Raw genomic sequence first — 13,333 nt, 5'->3', positions numbered from 1 at the left:
ATATGGATCTACCGCTGTAGCCACAGCTACAGCGAGCGGAGCCAATAATGAAAAAGAAGAAGAAAATACAACGACGATGAAGGCATATAGGGCGGCTTATGAACGTGCGATCAACTTCTATACTCGTAGCGGCTGAAATGAACACTCCCGTAACGCACAATGCTAACGGCTCAAGCGAACCAACCCCTTCCACTCCTGTCAAGGGGTCTAGGTCCTCGTCCAGACTTAGACTCCAAGCCCCCAACACCTGAGACATGGTCTCAATATGGTGCTTAGACCTCCACCTAATATCCACCCCTAAAAGTCTGTCTAGAAAGAGCCAAAACATATGACAAGAGAGTAACAAGTCTTCCCACTCCCATAAGCAAGTATGTACTCAGGATAATAAGTCTATGACCTGACTATCATCCACAGCAACGGACGGGCCTCAATCGATTAAACTGATTATTGTGGAGCTACAAAAATTACCGTGAGCGCCTAATAATGCTAGGAGTTTACTGTGAAAGTTTCAGAGTCAACACTATCACCACTTTATCACAACAATTCCTATATGTTTATATTTTAACAATATTAAGCATATAAAATTAATTAGATCACTCTTGAAAATACTTATGAAGCTATGTGAACCAATTATACTAGTAGATAGATTATGATTTTAGAAACCTAACAAATTTAGTTTCACAATTTTTTGTTAACTACACAAATTTATATTAAATTTACAAGTTTACCTTAAAAACTAAATTAGAAAACGCTTTACAAAAAGAAAAGAGCCGGTGGCAACTAATTCGGCCCAAAAGCCTAGCACAGGGTGCGGCTACGCATGCGTTGCGACGGCCCAGCATGGCCCAATGCTAGGTAGCCCGCACGCAGTGGCGGGTTTGCAAAAAGGCCCCCGCGCTTTTAGATATTACTATAACTACTATGCGTACTTTTCCTATCGACATCGGTTTTGCAAAGAAGTACCCAAACTCTTCTATCTTCACAACGGGGTGGTCTTCGATGACCCCGCGTGCGACGGTGCGACGACCATCAGCAAACCGCGGTTAGGCCAGCTACCAGCAAGGGTCTCCGGTGACCTATGGTGGCCAAGCATCTAAGTTACGACGGCGTGCTCCTAGAGACGGCGGTTAGAGACCTAGAGAGGCACTACAGCATAGTCGACCATGGCGACGACTGGGTCTGCACATTTTGCATTGGCGACGTAGCTGTTCTGATGAACCTAAAGACTCACAAGACGATAGAGGTTGCGAGGAAGTAGAAAGGGCTTACCACGAAGCCAGCTGCGCCACCAGTTGAGACGGGGAAAGACCGAGGAAGCCTAGCCACATGCGCCCGCACCGCGCGGCGATGCTCCGAGGTGGACATCAATACGACACCGTACCTCCAGCGAAAACCCATGCCAATCTAACATGAGCACCAGCTGGAGGGATTCAAGACGAGTCTAGAAACAGAACCAATTGAGTTTTTACCTTCGGGTCCTGGCTTACCCCTAAACCCCTAGTCGCGGCGACGCTCATGGCCGACCGCGAGGAAAGACCAAAATTGACCGTAGATAGACCACGGCGAGGCCCGATGAGAATGGGGTGCCTAGCTAACTTCCCATGCTACTCACTGACATGAGGAATTGGGCTGAGAAGCCATGAGCTAGTGATTATGAAGGAAGAGGGAATGATGCGTTGCCACTGCCACATTGCGGAGAGTGGTGACGGCTTAAGCGGCTCGGCCAAGACCCAACAAGAGCACGACAGCATAAGGACATGACCGCACAAGCGAGGGGCAGGAGGCGTGTAGGTTAGTGCTCAAATAGAGTCATAAAGGTGTGCCCGCTCATGGCCATGTGCAAGCAGCGGCGCGGCATCGCGACGCAGTAGGCCATGCAATGGCATCAAGATCAGGGTGTGGTAGGTGGGTTGAGAGGCAGAGGGCGAGCGCTACAGTGACGAGGTGAATCGGAGGGTGGGGGAAAATGCCATGATGACCAAATGATGGTAGCCGCAGCCTCGCCTCGGCCTTACACACGGCACAGCGGCTCAACACGGCTTGGACATCAAGAGGGTAGGGCGAAGTGAGAGGCGCGTCATGGCATCATCCCGGTAGGCAGCACTGGCCTATAGGGAAAGGCCATGAACAGCCTTGGGCCGAGCCCGGCGCCAGCTACACACGCGTGTGAGGCGACCGTGCCTACGGGGCCAAACAGACAAAACGGTGACACGCACGCTTATTAAAGCAGGCCAAAAACTACTTACTAACTCGATGAAGGCTCAACCAACTCCATGAACCCAAAGTTGATACTAACACCTAGCTGACGAAGCAAACCTCACGTCTAGAGAGCGACCAAAGAGGGAGATAGAGAGGTGCCAACGTGGGTTCGTCGCGCTGAGCGCTAGTTCATGAACGGAGCGCCAACATCATGGTCATAGCGTGTTCTAAGGAAGTTTGGGAAATTTTTAAGAAAACACGTGCCACTCAACACCACTACAACCTATACCATGCCCAAGTACTCACTTAAAGGCAACCAATAGTGCAAGAACGTGAAGCTAGTGTTTAAACATTTTAGTTTAAAATTTAAATGTCAAAATAGCATTGTCTACTATCCTTTTAAGACTCAGAAAAGGGCAAGGGTTCAGCTAGAACTAAACAACCATTAGCACTTTTGTCATAATTTTTAAGAGGCCTAAACCCTATCAATTTCAACCAACAAGTATTTCACGCAAAAGTTCATACTTCATACTAACCCATAGGAGCAAAATGCTTAGGCACTATTTAACTATTTTGCTCAATATAATTCATCAAAAATGATACTTTAACTACAATTTCAACATCTTGCTAATTCAATGAAAAGTTCTATTTAAATTTTGAATTCGATTTTTAAGCTCCCAAAAACACTAGTTAATAATATTCACTTTCCAAAATTAAAGTTGCATTCTCATCTTCATTATTTGCTCATCATCTTTACCTAAACGACATACAACCATATTTTATTTTTGTTTACAGAAATTGTTTTTCGTACCAAACCATAAAACTACTTATTTTATTCTTTTTGTTAGGATTTTCATTTCACGTGTGTTTTAAAATCTTAAAACTCGAAAACTTATTTTGCTAGATTCTCTAAGGCCTTAACTTAGGTGCTAAGCAAGCTCGAAACACCCGAGGTGTTATAGTTGCTCAATGAGGTGGCCGGATATGGAGATGCTGGAACAGAGCATCCCAATTTTGATTTTGCTATTGATATTGTTGCTGGAAGCTGGCCATCTCTATCGATAGAATATCGTCGGCAGTCCACCGAGGGGTATCCCGTGATGGTAGATTGATCGGTAGAGGAGCGTGTGATCAAGAACAAGAAGACAACAGAGACACACGAGTTATACATGTTCAGGCCGTCAGTACGACGTAACACCTTACTCCTGTGGCCTGTTGGTTTGTATTAGCTATCGTACGATTTGCCATGAATTCATAGGGAGTCCCTACCCGTCTTATATAGTCTGGGGGGCTAGGTTACAAGTCGGTTAGATCTGAGAGATGACTGGAAAGTAATAACAGATTACAAGAAACATGGGATCGTACGTATCCTATCAGATCTCATAACATCTTTAGGATATCCTCTCCGTGCCTTGCGGGGGTCGCCGAGTAGAACCGTGCCCCGCAAGGCTCCTTCTTGTGGGCTGGGCCGCCCTTGGAGGCATAGCCCATGTGTCCTGCCATGGGTATCTAGGGTCGTACCCCCACAGCTAGTCCCCGAGCGCCTTGTACCCGTTGTGCAACACCGTCTTGAGACTTTCCGAGTAGGTGCGAACCAAAACCGAGCTGTCCAAATCGTGATCCGACCACCATAAGGAGTCACCGAGCAGTTGTGAGCAGCTGCCAAGCAGCGTACAACATCGCCGAGCAGTGTGCTCTAAGCACGGCATGTCATAAGGGTATAAGGAGCTCAAGTCCAAAATTAAAAATTCCTGCATGGTAAAGGGAAGTGTGCCCACTTAGAATCTGAAAACGAAGGTAAAGATACCTAGTTTTATCTTTTAGAGGCTCGGAGTCCTTCAAAAAAACAAACACATTCACCGCAAGGTGAAGTGTGCCCACTTAGTCTCTGAGCCTGACAGTAGGTGACGTAGTCACGTGGTGCTAGGCTCAGAAATTAGCAAACTATCTGAGCAGGCAGCCAGTCCCGGAGCGTAGCCTCTAGACAAAAAACAAACACATTCACCGCAAGGTGAAGTGTGCCCACTCAGTCCCTGAGCCTGACAGTAGGTGACGTAGTCACGTGGTGCTAGGCTCAGAAATTAGCAAACCATCCGAGCAGGTAGCCAGTCCCCGTGTTTCTGGCATAGATATCGGATAAATCAAACCGCGTCGAGAAATTCAAAGTAATGGCTGTACAGTATCAGTTACTAAGCCTCATTAAAATGCGGAGAATTAGGAGAATAAGTGGCGGCGATAAATTAGCGGTGTGGGCTACTATGACACGATAGCCCAAGTTGCGGCCCATTAAACCCTTCTGGAGGAATCGAAGTAGCGCTGATCGCGGGAATGGTTTCCCAAAAACCCTCAGAGTCAAGGGAGAGAGGGGAAAGTGCTTTATAACCGCGCCGCCACACACGTCGCCTCCTACCTCTATCAAGCCACCCTGCTTCCTGCCTTCGCAATCCCTGTGCTTCACATTCCACACCAATTGCGAGCATTCGCCTCCAACCCTAGGACCAATCCATAGGAAATGGCGCCGAAAAAAGGAGCCACAAAGCCGAAGAAAGTGGCCACCGGAGCCAGCCATGACGAGGAGTGGGTGTCGTCGAAGATGTCGATGGCGGATCTCGATAAGATGGTGGCAGCGGGCGTTCTCCCAGACCGTCTCACTGCTGGATGGAGGCCAGCTAGTGGTGAGCCCTTCCCGACACCACATACTGATGAGGCTGTAGTATTTGAGGATTATTTCTAGCGAGGATTAGGGTTTCCTGTCCACCCCTTTCTGAGGGATCTTATGGAGTTTTGGGCGATTAGCCTCTATAATCTACACCCCAACACTATTCTGCATGTTTCTATCTTTATCCATTTCTACGAGGCGTTTCTCGGTGTTCTTTCGCACTTCAACCTCTTCAGGCACCTGTTTTGTCTGAAGAAGAAGGGGGGTAGCGGTTCCAAGGTGGTCAGTGGCGTTTACCTACAACTCAGGGATGGGATGGCCAGCGAATACATCAGCGTTCCCCTAAATACCTCCCTCAAAGGTTGGAATGCCAGATGGTTCTATATCAAACAAAGTGACCCAATGATTCGATGCGATGTCCACCACATTTTGGTTAATCATATTAACTGGTCGGAGAAACCCAACAATGCTGAGATGGAGCAGGTAATGGAACTGCTAGACTTGATTAAGGGCATTGAGCTTCGGGGTGAACTGGTGGCGGCTAGCTTTATAGTGCAGCGCCTTCAGCCCTGCAAAGAGAGGGCCCACCCGGCATTTGATTTTAAAGGTGACAACGACAGTACCCGGGAAAACACATATCGTCTGACAAAGAAGGAAGTGATGGACCGTGCCATGGATCTATTTACTTCGAATGTCTCATTTAGCTAGCCAAAAGGAACAAAAGCTTTCAACTGTACCAATCCACCTCCTCAGGTAACCATTTCGCTTCGCGTCTATCAAGCATTAATTGCCGAGCATAGGACTAACGTACTTATGAAAAGATCCATTCATAGGATAGGGCAATATACTTTTCAAACGTGCTGAGAGCCGATTGGCCGAAAGGAGTAGATCCTCGGCGGCCACTACAGCCCGAAGAAGATGAGCCAAGCTCCCCGTCGGATAGTCCATCCCCAGTGTCAGACAAGGTCCGCGGGAAAAGACCGGCGATAGACGAGCCGGTCCAAAAAAGGAGAAAAACCACCAGCTCTCATGCAGACAAATCAGGCGGCATCTCTCTTGGAGAGGACCGAGCAATTTGGCCATGATGAACGGCTGTGCTAGAGTGGTCGGACAATGACGAGGACCAGTCAGTGCTTCCGCCGAGCACGACGGAGGCACCGGCGGATGCTGACGCTCCTAAGCATCGATCATGGGAAAGTAATGATCGGGCAACGGTGGATGTCCTAGTGATGCAAACTACCGAAGTCCCCGAACAACGCATAGAAGGGGGGCCCGGGCACTAAGAAGAGCGATAGCCCGCTGTAGAGGCGCAGGAGTTCTCCCATAAAGCCAGCCAAGCAGCCATGCCTGGGGGGTCAGGCAAGCATCGCCGATTCAAGAAAATCAATCGGAAGACCAAACCGTTAGTATATTTGCCTTGGAGTAATAATTTTGTTCCTTGATTTCTCCTTGTTACTGAGAAGCCGATATTATGCAGTGCGACGCCGAGGCCTATGACCTCAGAAGAAAAAACGACGACTGCTCTCGTCCGGGAGTCCCCTAGTGCTCGACGAACAGAGGACAGGCCAGCCGCCGCTCCTAGCATACCTGGCGATGGTGAATCATTGACGCACACAACCGGCGCGTCGGCGACCGCAACCTTGGCTACGACCAAAAAAGCTGTTACCTTGGAAGCAGAAACTGCGGCTGTTGTTGATGCGCTGGAGGCTACAGATGCAACTCCGTCAATGATTGAGGAGCAAACGTCATCACCTGCAGGGATGCCAGGAGTGGTCGGAGTAGCAGTCCGACCACGGAGCCCCCCGGTGGTGCCTCAATCGACTACGGAGGAAGACGAGGTCGTGGAGATCGAGCGTGCCACACCTAAGCCTCAGTCCGTTCGGATTCTCTGTAAACGCGGTGAAGAGGTGGTAGTCGTCGAGGAAGAAAACACCACCAGGGAGATAAAGAGGCTAAAATCCGCCGTCGCTAGAGTTATGACTCAAATCGAGGTGAGTGCTGCGCCAATAACACTGATATATGTTGTTTGAAGATCAAGCTTTATCCCTCTCATTGTTAATCCGTAGGGGATAGCTCGGATAGTCGATCAATGGCACCAACTGATAAAGAGGATGGAGCCCCTCGCTAAAGAAAATAAGATACTTCGAGAGGCTTTAAGTCTTTTGGAAAAAAGTATTCAGAGGGCCCAGCGCGAGCGGGACCTTGCGGAGTCGAACTCGTGGGACCTTGAACATCAGAATGGGGTTCTGTCCGAGCGACTAACAGCTTCGTCCGAGTAGCTGAAGAAGACATCCGAGGAGCTAGCGATTATATCCGAGGAACTTAAGAAAATGTCCAAGCAGTTGATGAAGAAAAACGGAGAACTCGATAGTAAAACTGAGAAGCTCGACCGGAAGTGCCAACAGTTGGAGGATGTATCCAAGCTGAAATCCAGTATTCCTTTTCACATAATGTGCTTTGCAGTAAGTGGTCATATATTTTCTCCATTTCTTATCTTTTGTGCTTGCAGAGCAAGATGCAGAACTCAACCAGCTTCGCCAGAGCGTTGAACAAATCTGACAGGAGAAAATGAAGGAATCGGAGCGAGCCAACAAACTAGCTGAAGAATTGAAAGGTAAGTTTCCCCTGACCGGAAGTGACGTCGTAATACTTTTTTGCTGTGATAAACCATTGTAATTCTTGTAGATTATCGACATAAAACCAAGGCACAGTTCGATGTGCTGGTGCAGGAAGCCAAAGTCCAGAAGGACAACTTCAACACTATAGCTGCCGCGATAAAACTAGTGCTCGACTGCGTCGACATTGAACCAGCACCCCGTCCTGATGGTAGGCAGCAAGGACCGGACACCATCATTCAGAGATGCAAGGCAGCGTGGGAGAACTTAAAAAACTTCAACCATGACGCCATTTTGACCGCCGCTACTCATGCCCTTGTAGTGGTTCGGTCCCATTATCCGTCCATTGACATCCAGTCGATAGGCGGTGGGTTTGCCGATGGGCTGAGCGACGCGCAAACCCAGCAGCTAGAGGATGACGTTGAGGATGTGGCGAAGGTGCTTGTCAGCGATATAGACCTGTTTGGTGAAACAGAAACTGTTGGCGAAGCTTAACGAACTGTCCGGATATGACCGCCTGTGATACTTGATTTATTTGATTCCTTAGTTAGGTCATGATCCATAACGCATAATGCGAAACCCATGCATGTGTTGGAGAAACAGGCGTTGTTATAAGACCATGGCCTACTGCCCAACACGTAGAGCACCGAGCTCATAGTACGTTTGGTGGGACGTTAGAGCCTTGGTGTCCTCCAGAGTTACTATTATGAAAAAACGTGCTGCCCAGCAGCCAACTTGGGTAACGTGGCGAGAGAAATGGCTAAAGCAGTGTCCGAGCGTTTAGTTCACGCCTGAAATCTAGACCTTGACTAGCCCATAGTCCATAACGTCGAGCGTAGAGGCACTGACATGTGTAGGACGAACAGGCATGGCTAGGGAACCATAGCCGACCAACCGTAACGCAGAGGGCGGAGCCCCTAAGCGCGTGTAGGATGTAGTCAGAGACTGGGTCGTTTCCATGGAGAACAGAAGGAAAAAAGGTGTGCTGCTTGACGATCGGCGGGCTATGTTGCGAAAATTGGAACGCAAGACCATCGTTGGTTTTGTAGAAAACCTATGCGACCTAGAGGAAGCATAGTAGGCGATTTTTGGAAAAATCATGTTCGGTGATTGGGAGCTAACGTGTTGGCGAGTTGGAGAAGTCATGCTCGGCGATTTGGAGAAATCGTGCTCGGTGATTTGGAGGAATCGTGCTTGGCGATTTGGAGAAATCATGCTCGGCAATTTGGAGTTATCGTGCTCAACAATTTGGAGTTACCGTGCTCGGTGATTTGGAGTTACCGTGCTTGGCGATTTGGAGTTACCGTGCTCGGCGATTTGGAGTTACTGTGCTCGGCGATTTGGAGTTACCGTGCTCGGCGATTTGGAGAAATCGTGCTCGGCGATTTGGGCGTACTTGTCGAGCATATTGGAGGCCGTCGCAGAGTGGCTTATATCCCGCTAACGGTAAGTGAAGCTTATGATGAAGGAAAAAATGTAGAGAAATTATGGAGACTAGAACTTTATTAATATTAAAGTAAAGAATACATATCTATGTTGTTTCAGGGATAGAAACGTATAAGGTGCTCTATGTGCCAAGAGTTGGGAACATCAAGTCCATCTAAGTCGCATAAGCGATAAGACCCTGGTCGAGTAACATCTTTTACGATGTAAGGACCCTCCCACGGTGAAGATAGCTTGTGAAGCCCTTCGATTTTTTGTTTTCGACGTAAGACGAGGTCCCCGATCGCGAACGAACGACCTTTGACGTTACGGTTGTAATACCTCCACAGACCTTCGAGATACTTGGATGTGCGGACGCAAGTAATCAGACGTTGTTCCTCGGCTCGATCAATGTCTTCTGTCCGAACAGCTATAGCTTGGTCTTCATCATAGTTTTCTACTCTGGGTACTTGGAATGCAATATCTGCTGGAAGTATGGCCTCTTAGCCATAGACCATAAAATATGGAGATACGCCGGTACTGCGACTAGCTTGAGTGCGCAGTCCCCAGTCCACAGCTGGTAGTACTTTGAGCCATCTGCCCGGGTGCTTTTCTTCTCTTTGATAGAGTCTTTTCTGGAGGGCGTCGAGGATCATACCGTTAGCTCGCTCGACCTGACCGTTAGCTCTAGGATGAGCAACGGAAACATATTTAATAGAGATGCATCTGTCCTCGCAGAAATCCCAAAAATGATGGCTGGTAAAAGTTGTCCCGAGGTCGGTGATGATGCTGTTCGGAAGACCGAATCTGTGTACAATGTCTTCAAAGAGCTCGACTGCTTTCTTAGCAGCAGCTATGACGAGTGGTTTGTACTCGATCCACTTGGAGAAGTTATCGATGGTGACATACACATACCGGAAACCTCCTAGCGCAGGTTTGAAAGGCCCGATCATATCCAGTCCCCAGCATGCAAATGGCCAGGAGGCTGGAATGGTTTGTAATTCTTGTGCCGGCACATGTATTTGCTTAGTAAAAAATTGACATCCCTCACATCATCGAACGAGATCTTCTACATCGGTAATGGCCGTGGGCTAGTAGAAACCTACTCGGAAAGCTTTGCCGACCAGTGTTCTCGAAGCCGCATGATTGCCACAGGAGCCAGAGTGAATTTCATATAGTAGCTTCACAACGTCGTCTTGGATGATGCGTTTCTGCAGTATCCCTTCCTTGGCACTTTTCCTCATTAGGCTACCATCCACCAACATGTAGTGCTTACTTCAGCGAATTAGTCGTTTGGTTTCGATTTTGTCAACGGGTACTTCGCCGTTGGAGAGGTATTTGATGAATTGTTCCCTCCAATCGGCGACCTGCGAAGGTATCGTGAGCACCAACTGCTCGGCAGGGGGTACTTCTACAACTTCCTTGTCTTCCTTAATGGATGGTGTTAAGAGGTCCTGAATGAAGATCCCCGCCGGAGCCGTGGTGCGAGAATCTATCTTTAATAGTTGGTCGGCTATTTGGTTTTGATCCCGTACCACGTGGTGGTACTCGATGCCGTAGAATTTCCCTTCAAGCTTCCTGATTTCGGCGTAGTAAGTGTCCATCTTCTCACTGGAATAGGACCAATCTTTATTGAGTTGATTGATAACCAGCGCGGAATCCCCGTATACCATAAGGCGTTTGACGCCGAGCTCGACGGCTATACGGAGGCCATGGAGACATGCTTCGTATTCCATGGCGTTGTTAGAGACCGGGAAATGTATGCGAAGAACATATCAGAGTTTATCCTTCGTCGGTGTGATGAACAGAATGCCCGCACTGACCCCATTAATATTAAGGGCGCCATCGAAGTACATCACCTAGTGCTTGGGGCAAGTGGCGGCAATGGGTTCTTGGATTTCGGTCCATGTAGCGATGAAATCGGCGAGCGCCTGCGACTTTACGGTCGACTTGCTTCTGAAGTCAATGGAGTAGGTGCTGAGCTCAACAGCCCACTTGATGATACGACCATTGGCCTCTTTATTGTGGAGAATGTCCCCCAGAGGGAACTCAGTGACCACGGCGATCTTGTAGTATTCGAAGTAATGTCGGAGCTTGCGTGAGGTTATTAGAATTGCATATAACAGCTTTTGCACCTGAGGATAATGAGTTTTGGGCTCATTAAGTACCTCGCTGATGAAATAGACCGGACACTGTACCTTGTAGGCATGTCCAGTTTCCTCACGCTCGACGACAATAGCCGTACTAACAACTCGAGAAGTGGCAGCGATGTAAACTAGCAGAGTTTCATCTAGTCGTGGCACTGTCATGATTAGAGGTTTTGTTAAAAACAATTTGAGCTGCTCGAAAGCTGTGTCTGCCTCCTCCGACCAAGAAAAGAGCTCGGAGGCCTTGAGGAGCTTAAAGAAAGGTAGCCCTTTTTCACCGAGGCGCGAGATAAATCGGCTTAGTGCAGCCATGTAGCCTGTAAGCTTCTGTATATCCTTGACACACGTCGGCCGTTTCATGTTGGTGATGGCGGAGACTTTGTCAAGGTTTGGTTTGATGCCCCGAGCGCTGACGATGTAGCCGAGCAGGATACCGGATGGAACTCCAAAGATGCACTTTGAAGGGTTCAGCTTCCATCGGTATTTGCTTAGGTTGGAGAAAGTTTCTTCAAGGTCGGTGATAAGATTGTCGGCGGTTCTAGTCTTGACGACCACATCATTGATGTAGGCTTTGATGTTGCGGCCAATCTATTAGTTGAGGCATGTCTGGATAGCCCTTTGGTAAGTTGCACCGGTGTTCTTTAGTCTGAAGGATATAGTGGTGTAGCAGTATGCACCAAAAGGCGTGATGAACGACGTTTTAACCTAGTCTTCCACCTTGAGGGAGATCTGATGGTAGCCTGAGTAACAGTCGAGAAAGGAAAGCAACTCGTAGCCGGTGATGGAGTCTACAACCTCGTCTATCCGAGGCAGGCCGAAGGGGTCTTTAGGGCAGTGTTTGTTAAGATCAGTATAATCAACACACATTCTCCATTCTTTATTCTTTTTCTTAACAAGAATAGGATTAGCTAACCAATCTGGATGATACACTTCTTTTATAAATCCGGCAGCTAAGAGCCATTTTATTTCTACCCTAATAGCCTCCTTTTTGTCCAGCATGAATCGGCGAAGTTTCTGCTTGATCGGTTTAGCGGTCGGCGAGACATTCAAGGAGTGCTCGATCTTCTCCCATGGTACCCCCGGCATGTCTGTAGGTTTCTAAGCAAACACATCGGCGTTGGCACGTAGGAAGGAGACGAGCGTGCTTTCCTATTTGGGGTCAAGGTGAGCCCTAATTTTCACCATCTTGGAAGGGTCGTCGAGGCCGAGGCCGATCTCCTTGACTTCCTTGGACTTGGCGGAGGCTCGGGGAGGCTCTGGGATCTCCATGTCGTCAGCAGATGCGGTCTTGGCTTTGGCGACCACGCTGGCCATCTAGATGGAGAGGTCGGTGGCTTCGGTGAGAACAAGACTTTTCGTCTCGCAGGCATAGGCGACGGAGAGGTTTGCCCGTAGAGATAGGACTCCTGCAGGCGAAGGCATCTTCAACACCAAATACGCATAATGCGGAACGGCCATGAACTTGGTCAGAGTCGGACGCCCTAGTATGGCATGGTAGGCGGTGTCAAAGTCAGCGACATAAAAGTTGATATGCTCCACTCTATAGTTGGTTGCCATGCTGAACTATACTGGTAGGGTAATTTCCCCAAGTGGTCTGGATGCCCTGCCAGGCACCACGCCCCAAAAGGACGAGTCTGAGGGTGTGAGGTCTGTTGTCCTGAGTCCGAGCTCCCTTAGGGCCCCGGCGAAGAGTAGATTCAAAGCGCTCCCACCATCGACGAGGACTTTTCTAAAGAGCACCTTCTGAACAGTCGCATCAAGGACGAGGGGAAAACGCCCTGTGTAGGGTATGTCTGCCCACTGGTTTGCCCTACTGAAGGTGATGGAGATTTCAGACCATGGGCAATAGCTGGGGTTGGCGGTAGTTTCTTCTAAAGCTATGGCAAGCACTCATCGGGCGTCGAGCTTCCGTTCCCTTCTGCTTTTGTTGGAGGCGAGACCCCCGAAGATGGTGGCGACCACCTTGTCATGGTCCTAGAAGGCATTATTATTATCCCCTAGTGGTCGGCGTCCTCCGTTCCCACCATTGTCGTCGTTGTACTTTTTCTCCTAGAACTCCTTAGCCAAACCAAGGCAATCTTTCATCTTATGTTTGGCGTTCTTGTGCAGGGGGCATGGACCATCGAGGATCTTCTTGTACTGCTCATCGTAGTTATGCTTTGCATGTGGCTCATTGACGTTGGCAACAAAGTGATCTGGTCGGCAACGGCGATTCTAACCAGGTTTGAATCCATCTAGCCGATCACGTCCGCTGTCCCAGTGGAAACTACGGTCGTCATAGCGGCGATCGT

The sequence above is a fragment of the Miscanthus floridulus genome, chromosome 17, assembly GCF_019320115.1.
Source record: "Miscanthus floridulus cultivar M001 chromosome 17, ASM1932011v1, whole genome shotgun sequence".
NCBI lineage: Eukaryota > Viridiplantae > Streptophyta > Magnoliopsida > Poales > Poaceae > Miscanthus > Miscanthus floridulus.
This window is presented reverse-complemented; position numbering follows the sequence as displayed.